Raw genomic sequence first — 10560 nt, 5'->3', positions numbered from 1 at the left:
TCAACACGATCTAAGCATGGGTTTCACTGAATAATAGGAGAAGGTTAGGGGTTCGTGTTGTTTATTCTATAGTTTTCTATGTTGTGTCATGTGTGCTGTTGTTTGTTTGTCTTTTTCATTTTTAGCCATGGCGTTGTCAGTTTGTTTTAGATTTATGAGTTTGACTGTCCCTTTGGTATCTTTCGTCCCTCTTTTAAGAAAGACCAATATATGCATAGTAAAAAATGTCAGGGAAAACTAACTGTAATCAAATCCAATATATAAAATTATAATTCGTCTAAATAACACCCCAACAATGTTAAACCTGCAAAGCGAATGCAAATTTTTATTCTTCCCTGGCTGGGATTCGAACTGACATGCTAAAGAGATATCGGGGTACCAAATCGCCTTGCACTATACCCTGCACGCTAGACCACTCGAGCACTTAGGCTCGATAAAAATCAAGCTTTTGGTTGCCGAGTGATACCTTTTCTCGTCTGTTTTAATCTACAAATGTAGCGTCGTAACAAGAAACATGAGCCCTCGTGAAATATGAATATTCTTTGTTGAACAAATCTTCATATCTACCTGAGGCACGAGGAATACATGTATAATATATAAGGCATGAATATGGAATATCAAAAATCAGCTGAATTATCTATCGTAGAGGATCTTACAAATTAATGTAGGATGCAGTCACATATATAATTATATTATAAGCTACGTCTGAGCCAGTGACAACTCTACGACAACTCTACTCTATTAGTATTGTTTCTATGACACATATACAGGTAGTGGTCCGTTGGTTATAGTGTCAGAATTTTTTTAACGATTTTATACAAAACTACAAAAAACATATAATATCTGATCGTTTGAGATGTCGAGGGAAAATATATTCTTTTTTGATAACTATATCGCATTGTTATTTTCCTCTTTCACTGTTTATCAAAATATATGTTGTATATGCATTTACTGCAGTAGTCATTTACTTTAGTATTCATGACGACAAACGCATCAAACACTGGTGTGATTAACTTGGAAGGGAGATAACTATTGAACCGGTTTACCCACTGTTTAAAAAAAAAGAATGGACTGATCTTCTTCTAACTAGTTAAATTTTAGTTTCTATTTCAAACAAGACTGCAAACACAGGTCGAGGTCAGGTGAACTATGGCGGACATCGGCGGAGGACATTTTGGCGCATTGATAGGACATTTGAGCGAAAAAAATCGGACGTTTTAGCGCCAAAGTAGAACCCATTTTAGCGCCTGGTTTTAACCCATTTTAGCGAAAAAATATAGAATATATGATGCATATCAAAATACAGCACTAAAAGTCTAAAAGATTTAGTCAAATGTTAAAAGTTCGTTCTAGCCTGGAATTTATATCCTAGAGAACGTACATAATAGGCTCCGGATATACCCCATGTACAAAACTGTTGAATTGCATTAGGAACTGTTCTTTCTCTTTATCTTGTCTAGATTGTGGTGCATATTTGTCTATACTTCGTATTTTTATATATGCTATTCCTTGCAATTTGATAAAAGTATATTAAAAAAAAAGTATATAGCTGGGTGACAATTATAAAGTTGCTCATTATAATGGCATGGAACGACTCAGATCCATTATTAGTTCGCTATGAATTACACTAAACTTCTGGCCAAAGTTTAGCTAGTATTATTTAACCAGGTAAGTAAGTTTTCGTTAAAATGGGCTATCGAAAATACAGGTGAACGGATTAATCCCGCGCTAAAATGGGCTCTAATGTCTCCTTGTAGTTCAATTTTTTTCGCTAAAATGTCCTGCGCCCACACCCGCCCGACGGACATATAGACATTGTAAGGAAACCATATACCAATTATAATTCTTCTTTTTCTCATGATACCGTAAATGAGAAATTTACATGACAACTTTTTTAAGTAGTCGCTGAACCATGAAAACATATGTCTAGGACAATAGAAGGACACATGACAGATGACTTCGTAACATAATGTATCTGTTTACTAGATATGAAGCATCCATGTCTTCTTCCTGCTAAATTATATATGTTTCATAAAAAATAATTTACTCCACTACCACCACTGCCGCCGAATACCAATTCCTATATCTCGAAAACTGCGAGAGAACAAATAATTAGATTAGAAGTTTCACTTGTTTGCATTGTTTTATATTTGTCATATCGGGCCTTTTATGTAGCTAGGTGTGCAGTATAATAGCTTTGCTCATTTTTTAAGGCCGTTGATATCATGAAAGTTGCTAACTGCTATACGCCATTTGTTCTCTGGAGGAGGGGTGTCATATCGGCATTCATACTTCATAATTTCATATCGTCATTTAAAGGATGAATCCACTGGTCAATTCACCGATTGGATAGGTTTATTGTTGTTAAACATTATGGTGTATTTGTGTACGTTAATAAGGAGCTTTATAAACAGGCAGACAATTGAAGCTTTGCTGTCCATACATTTTCACGTTCAGTCGTTTCAATTCCAAACAAACTTGTTCAATTTGCATTAATATTAAAATATGTCATTAGTGTATAGTATGCTTTACACTTGAAAAATATTCCCCTTTTTCCACTAAGGTCGCTTCAAAACCCGTTAACCCCGACATCAGGATTCTCGAAATAAATAAATATATTCAAGTGAAACAGCTGCGTATATCACTGCCTGATTATTTCTGTACAAAGATAAAGCCAAAAGGACAGTCACGTGTATTCTAAAAGGTAAAAATTGAATGTAAGCAATTATAGGCAACCGGACAGCCTTCAACAATAACCAAACCATACCATATGGTCGGTTATATTAGTCCCCAACATGAAAGATGTAAAACAATTCAAGAGAAAGAATTAACGGCCTCATTTGTAACAAAACATGACAGACATAAACCTGACTTATAGGAAATCCACATTAAGAATGTGCGAGATTGAAAAAAAATTACACATCCAACGGACTTCAAAATTTATCGGACAGTAATGCATAAATAACAGTTCATCGAAACTTAAACGGGACTACAGTAACGATCATGGTTATCAAGTTGTGAAATATGCATGTACATAGGAGAAAGGGCTTAAGGAAAATCAAAGGGAAACATGACAATTTGGTACGAAAAATTGTCTATTTTGTCGGTTAGTGTAGTGAAATATTCAAATATAGAAAAGGACAGGTATTACTGTCTGTATTGTATTTACTGTGCTCCTTGTCTTCTTAATTTATATCAGATACCACAGTATTACTTTATTCGGCTATCCTCTGGTTGTTACATGTATTGCTATTTTTTTTCTCGGTTTATTTGTCATCGACATCGATTTCACATATTCTTGTATTCTTAAATATACCAAAGTACCGTAAAATAAACTCTCCCCTCCCCAAACGCTTATATAGCAAAATAACTTATTTAGCAAATTTGTAACTTGAATATCACATAATTCGAATAAAATTACTTGTTTAAGTGATCATGATTTCATAATGTATTTTCTATATTGATAAGGACCTGTCTTAACTCAAAATCTAAGACGGTTAAATCTTGAACCAACAGATACATATATACTAGTATATATTTAACAGACCAGTAGCCAAAAAAGAGGGGTCCAGGGATTCGTACGAATCCCAGGCTTTGAAAACGAATAAGCTCATTTCAAGTCGGCGTTCTGTTTGAACTGTAACTGTTAAATTTGATTTTTTTTTTTGGAACAACGACTATTAACGAGTAGATGTAACCCCCTTGGAAATTCCTGGCTACGAACTTTGTTAAATCAAAATGTGCGGATCTAATTCCATTATTATGGATAATTACCATTAAACACGTGTAATTTGACAAGAAATAAATATAGAACGAAGGGAAAATTATCAATAGATCAATAGTTGCAATTTATATAAATGACTGAAATCTTCATTTTTGTTATTTAACCTCTCTATACGACTGCAAAAAATGTATTATTCTATCATGATTTTTTTCATCCTATGTAAATAACCCCTATAGTGACCGAACCTAACTTGCTTATAGAAATATGGTCACCATAAAATGTCTCGTGGATCTTGCCATAAAATCTTTGTTGAGGTCGGATGCCGTTTAAGTAATGTGTATACATATAAAAAAGAAGATGTAGTGCGATAGCCATTGAGACAACTCTTCACAAGAGACCCAATGACACAGAAAATAAAACAAATATAGGTCACCGCACGGCCTTCAACAATGAACAACGCCCATACCGCATAGTCAGCTAGAAATCACAAATGTAAAATAATTCAACCAGAATATAGCCGGTTACTGTACCGTGTTAGGTTATAACCTACATTCGGTTGTAGCTTTAGACTTCCGTTGAAGTGAGTATAGTACGCACTTGTTTCGGTCAATATTGCCCCTTTATCATTTAAACAATTCATGGTTACAGTTAAAATCAACATCAAGTCTTTATTCTTGATCTTTACATACATTTTCAATATATTAAAAAACGAATAGATAGCTGATCGAAATTTTCTGGATTCACGGGAGCTCGTTCCGAAACTGAAAGATTTGCATACGATTTCAAGAAGAATGGTTGTATACAGACTACAAAGTCAGACAGCGGTAAAACATAGAAGATGAAAAGACAAAAGGTAGGTATGTATGTATAGACTATACTTTAAAACAAATAATATTTTTTTAAAGAACCTCTTTGATCTCCAACACGTCGGTTGTCTCGTAATTCTTTTCGTGTGCGTGCAGACTGGCGTGCTATATCACGCCTTAAAAAGACGTAAAAAAAGGGGGGGGGGTGATTTATAATTTATATGCAGTACATCGAATCAATAAAAAATTATCAAATCATACCACATCTCTTTTTTTTTATTTATCTAAAATATGCCTAAATGATCTGTGTATTTTTTCTTCCTTTCAAGTCACCGATCTTAAAGTTTGCTTGGTACTTGATGCATTACTTAAAAAAATCATGGGTACAATTTGATCAAGATCAACTTTAATCTTTTTGTATACAAGAAGACAATGAACTGTTTTCCCTGATTCAGTTCCACAAACAGTGGCGGATCCAGAACTTTTCCTAAGGGGAGGGGGGGGCGCTGACTGACCTAAGGGGGGCCCGCTCCAGTCATGCTTCAATGATTCCCTATATAATCAACCAAATATTTCCCATGAAAGGGGGGCCCGGGCCCCCAGCCCCCCTGGATCCGCCTATGACAAACATGTGTTTACTTATTTTGTACACAACATTTTAAGTTGTAAATTTATATATCGGTTTACATAGAAATTTAAACAGGTTTTCGTAATGTAGAAGATAAATGTTTACGTCATATAGACAAAATATAGTCCAACCGTCAAATGAAATATTCAGGAAATGACAAAAAAGAGTAACACAAACACGGGTCCAACGTAAATTCTGAGGTTAACGCAGATCTTCAGAAGAATTGTTGTTGTGAATCAAAGTATATGAGAGTGAAAGTAATTCAGCCAGAAACCCAACAGCACAAAACCAAAAAAGTCATCGCAGGCGATGTTGATATGGATACGATTTTCAACAAACAACTCAAGGAACAGAGTCCCAATAATGACAATACACAAACGCAAGTTTAATTCACTAAAAGTGAAAAGAAAGTTGTGAATATGTTTATTGTATCTCTGTCACTCAGTTTTTTCGCAGATGATAGATCAATTTCGTTATAATATATAAATGTCCTAAATTTGACATTTTCTGAACAATTTCTGAAGCGACATTTATATGTGTTTGTCCTATCCAAGGAAAAGACCTGAGATGCTTTGATTATTATTTTTTTTTGGGGGGGGGGGGGGGGTGAGAGAGAACGGTGGTATTGAAATGCTGTGAATTTTTACTTCAAAAACTGCAGAATAAGCCAGCTTAGAAACTGGAATCCTTTTTAAAATCGTGCTATATAAGTTATGAGTTAACGTTTTGTGTACAGATCCCAAGAGTTTCAAAGTATAGTCTTGTCAATATTGCTAAAGATACATTAACATCATAAATAACTTAGTTTAGTAATAACTGTCTGAATCTCCGTTCATTTTTATTTTTACAATATTTAAAGCTGAATCAGAAATTTTTAAGTGACCTTGTTATTATCTTTACTTGGATCTTGTAGAGTTGCTCTTGACCTCATTAAGGTTTAGTCATTCATTGAAATTCCGTAACACCCATCCCAATGTTCGCAACTGTAATAAATCATAGGTTAAGGTTAATGTAACCTATTTGTAAACAAGATTCCGCGCTTAAAATTTTGACAGGAAGACGTTCAGTTAAAAATTAAATACAGACATTGATGTTCATTTGACAGTTTCCTTTTCTTCATAAAATGAGTAAAGTTAGATGTGTATTCGTCGTTGGGGACATACCACACCTGTCCTTGCGCTAGTTCTCTGAAATAGGTAAGAATTCAACAAACCTTCTTTTATATCATAACACGTTTTTTAAGGACACCGAGTTTCTTTAATTTCTGAGACGTTAGATTGATAAAACACATGTAGACTTTTTAAGACGATGTAGCACGCACACGAAAAGAATTACGAGACAACCGACGTGTTGGAGATCAAAGAGGTTCTTTAAAAAAAAACCATATAAAGACCATTTGTTACATATTATATTTCAGGGCCCCTGTATTTCTTTTGGGTACAAAATATAATTAAACTGTTCATATGTACACAAAAAAAGTTTAGGATATTTCAGTTTTAAAAATCTCAGTGTTGCCATGTGTTTACGCTGTTTGAAAAGCGCGCTTTATTTATAAACCAGATGATACACTCCAACCAGTATTAAGCTTTCAAAATACAAGGCAAGAAAATTAAAGAACTCTTTCAAAACCTGAAAAGGAATTTTGAATATCAAATCAATACTCGACGGACAAATTTAGGGAATGAAATCTGAACTTTTGAAAATGATATTGTAAATTATAAGCCTTTCACGGATACTGTGGTTCTACTGTAATGATATGCGCAGACAGATTTATGATGATATAATCAAAGATAAAACTTTGACGGAGGAAGGATAAAATCTAGGACGCTTTCCCAAAATTGAGAAAGACCTTTATCGGACAGGATAGTCCCAAATCAGCAAGAATGTGTGATTAATAATAAAAACAACTCCTCATCAGATATCCTATAAATAGTACGGGAAAGTCCAAGTCAGTGAACTTATTAATATATTATAAACTCTGGGTAACATTTTGTCTCTGCATTTCTTTCGGACAATAAATTTAAATTAAAAAATCACACTAGTCCTTTTCTAGCTCAAAAATAGTTTTTACAGCGCACGGTAAAATACTACTTGTGGGACAAGCGGCGTATCTAAGGTGGTGGAACCCCCCTTTTTGACGATGAATGCGTCTGAATAGGTATACATAAGGTTGGAACCCACCCTTTATCCTGGGTTTGAACCCCTTTTAAAAATGGCTGGACCCAAATTATATCAAAATTACAGAAAGGACTTGTCAAGCTATATGTAAAAATATGGATAATTCTTTATTAAAAATGGGGGGGGGGGGGGGGGGGTCTTTTTTGCTAAGGTTGATTAGGTACTTTCATACTTTTGTTAACGGGTATTTTGAAAATATGTGTGCTGTTAACTGTAAATAAACAGTTATTCAAATTATCAAATAACAATTAAGGAATTTTTATCAATGCTCGATCTCCTTGTTTTTTTTCGATCGAAAGTATTTTGCCCTATATTGACCCTTTTTCTCAGGTAAAAAACATTAATCAATTATATATGTCGTACTGAGATTTCTTCCGGCAACACTGACATCCTAATCCAGCCTTCTATTTCGTAAGCGTTAGCTTATACTCATCTATGGTTAAACAGTGGCCCGGACCCGAGGCTACGACAAATCTTACAATCTAATAGGGTAGCAAATTCTGCAGAGGTTTACCGCTTGTCGAGGTTTAAATTTCCGCACCTTCTATGCAGGATCGAAAGTCAAACATATATTGTTTGCAATTAAGTTACAATTTTAATTTTACATTTTGATCATTGTCAATAAAATTTTTGTTATTTCATTATTTTAATAAATATTTGAATGATTGAAAGTTGTGACCTCAGTTTACATGGTTTACACCAATTTAACATTTATTGTTGCAATTTTCATTAATCATGTTGATGCAAATTAATTTCCGGAATTTTCGATTCTTTAATATGAAATATTATAAATATATAGAAAGATGTCCTTATGTTTTATGTTGACCGGACTTTAACCAAATGCCTTTGATTTATGTTAACAAAAAAATCTGGTACATGCACCCTACTGTCTAAACATGAACCAATTGTGAACTTGTGATACATGTTTTGATAATTTGCAAACAAAGAGTCTAGTTCTACGGTCTACATCTCGAGTCCATTGGGGGCACTTTTTTATGTTTTTCTTTGGGGGGGGGGGGGGGGGGGGGGGGGGGGAGATAATTTATAATTTTACCTGTTTCTAATCTTATAAAAATATGCAGTACATCGAATCAATAAAAACTTATTTAATCATACCACATCTCTTTTTTTTGTTTATCTAAAATATGCCTAAATGATCTGTGAATTTTTTCTTCCTTCCAAGTCACCGATCTTAAAGTTTGCTTGGTATTTCATGCATTTCTAAATAAACAGCTGCGCCATGAGCTCATGATACGCCCGTCGTTTTATGCAATAATCATAAATAGTTTCTGAGATACAGCGTGACATGTGAAAACACACCTTTTTGTAACAAAAAACTCAATAACTCTTAAATAAAATTTTGAATCATTACCATAAAGTATACAGATCTTACGATCAATATAACTAAGAAGTGAGTAAAGTTTTAACCAATCATCATAAATTGTTTTTGAGATACAGCGCGACAAGTAAAAACATACTTTTTTTTAACAAAAAACTCAATAACTCTTAATTAAAATTTTGAAGCATCACCAAAAAGAATACAGAACTTAAGATTAATATAACTAAGAAGTGTGTAAAGTTTTAAGCAATAATCATAAATTGTTTTTAAGATACGACGCTACATGTAAAAAAAACCTTCACCTTTTTTACAAAATACTAAATAATTCAAATATAAAATTTTTAATCATCATTAAAATGTATACAGATCTTTAGATAAATATAACTGAGAAGTGTATTAAGTTTTAATCAATTATCATAAATCGTTTTTGAGATACAGCGCGACACAGGAAAAACACACCCCTGTTTTAGTTACTAAGTCCCGTAACTCAATTTTTTTTAATCTATTAGGCACCAAAAAGTATACAGATCGTTTGACCATCATAAGAAACAACTATATTAAGTTTCATGAAATTTGGATAAAGTGTTCTCAAGTTACGGTGCGACATGTTTACACCGGATAGACAGACGGAAAGACTGACGGACGGACGTACGCCGGACATTTGTATACCATAATACGTCCCGTCAAAATTCATTGGTACCATTTATACAAGAAGACAATGAACTTTTACATGCCTTATTCAGTTCCACAAACATATATTTACTTATTTTGTACACAACATTTTCATCATGATGTACTTTATGTAGCAGCATAATTATAATATAATTAATTTTCATCTAATCGAAGGGAAGATTTATTTTTACATATGACAAGAGTACATGTTCATCTAGAAACCTTGAAACATAATAAAACCATTTCGTACCTCATGGAAGATTTTTATGTCTGTCATCTCCAATTGTATGGAAGATTTATATACGTATGCAATGGAAAGGTTATTTTCCGAAAAGTTATCAATTATTTCCCGGTAATTTCTCAAATTTAAAAAAAACAAAACATATGGAGTTCTTTGATTGGTCATATTCAGGTGCAAATTTTTATGTAAGTATGTGTTCCTTCTTCAGTGAATATAAAAGAAGAATATTGTGGTTCATCTCTTAACTCTAAGACAAATTGTCAATTGTATTTGATGTAAACATGGTAAAGTGTGTCACCTTAAAAAAACCTATCCAAATTATAATTATAATTATTTTTAAAGTTATTTTACTTGAATTCAATAAATGATCATGATAATAGTCTGGATATTCATATGTAAAGATAACTAGTGTCTTTAAAGTCGTTAATTGTAAAATATATGCACATATAACATCAAATTTAAAGATAAAATTTCTTTATAGGTAGAAGAAGCTTTATCAGCAATAGACAACTAAGAGTCATCAAAGGTATCAGGATTATAATTTAGAACGCCAGACGCTCGTTTCGTCTACACAAGACTCATCAGTGAATCTCATACGAAAACATTCATAAAGCCAAACCAGCACAAAGTTGATGAACGTTGAGGATCCGAAATTCCAAAAAGTTGTGCCAAATACGGCCAAGGCAACCTAGAAGTTAAGATTAGCAATTGAGAATAAAAATGATATAGAGACCAAGATAAATAAGAGAGGAAACTATTTAATCATAGTTACAGGTTTGTTTTTTTTTTATAAAAAGTAGCCTCACTTATCATAATGGAAAAGACGTTTATCACAAAGCATTGCTACCAACCGATCTGGACCCAGTCATGGCTATTTGTTTTGCTATCAACGCTACTGATATTGGGATTGTCTATACAACACTGTTTCTAAAATGAATATGTTGCTAATAGAAGTACGCCTTCTATTAGTAG

Source organism: Mytilus edulis, chromosome 3, assembly GCF_963676685.1.
Source record: "Mytilus edulis chromosome 3, xbMytEdul2.2, whole genome shotgun sequence".
In the NCBI taxonomy this organism is placed as follows: Eukaryota; Metazoa; Mollusca; class Bivalvia; order Mytilida; family Mytilidae; genus Mytilus; species Mytilus edulis.
This window is presented reverse-complemented; position numbering follows the sequence as displayed.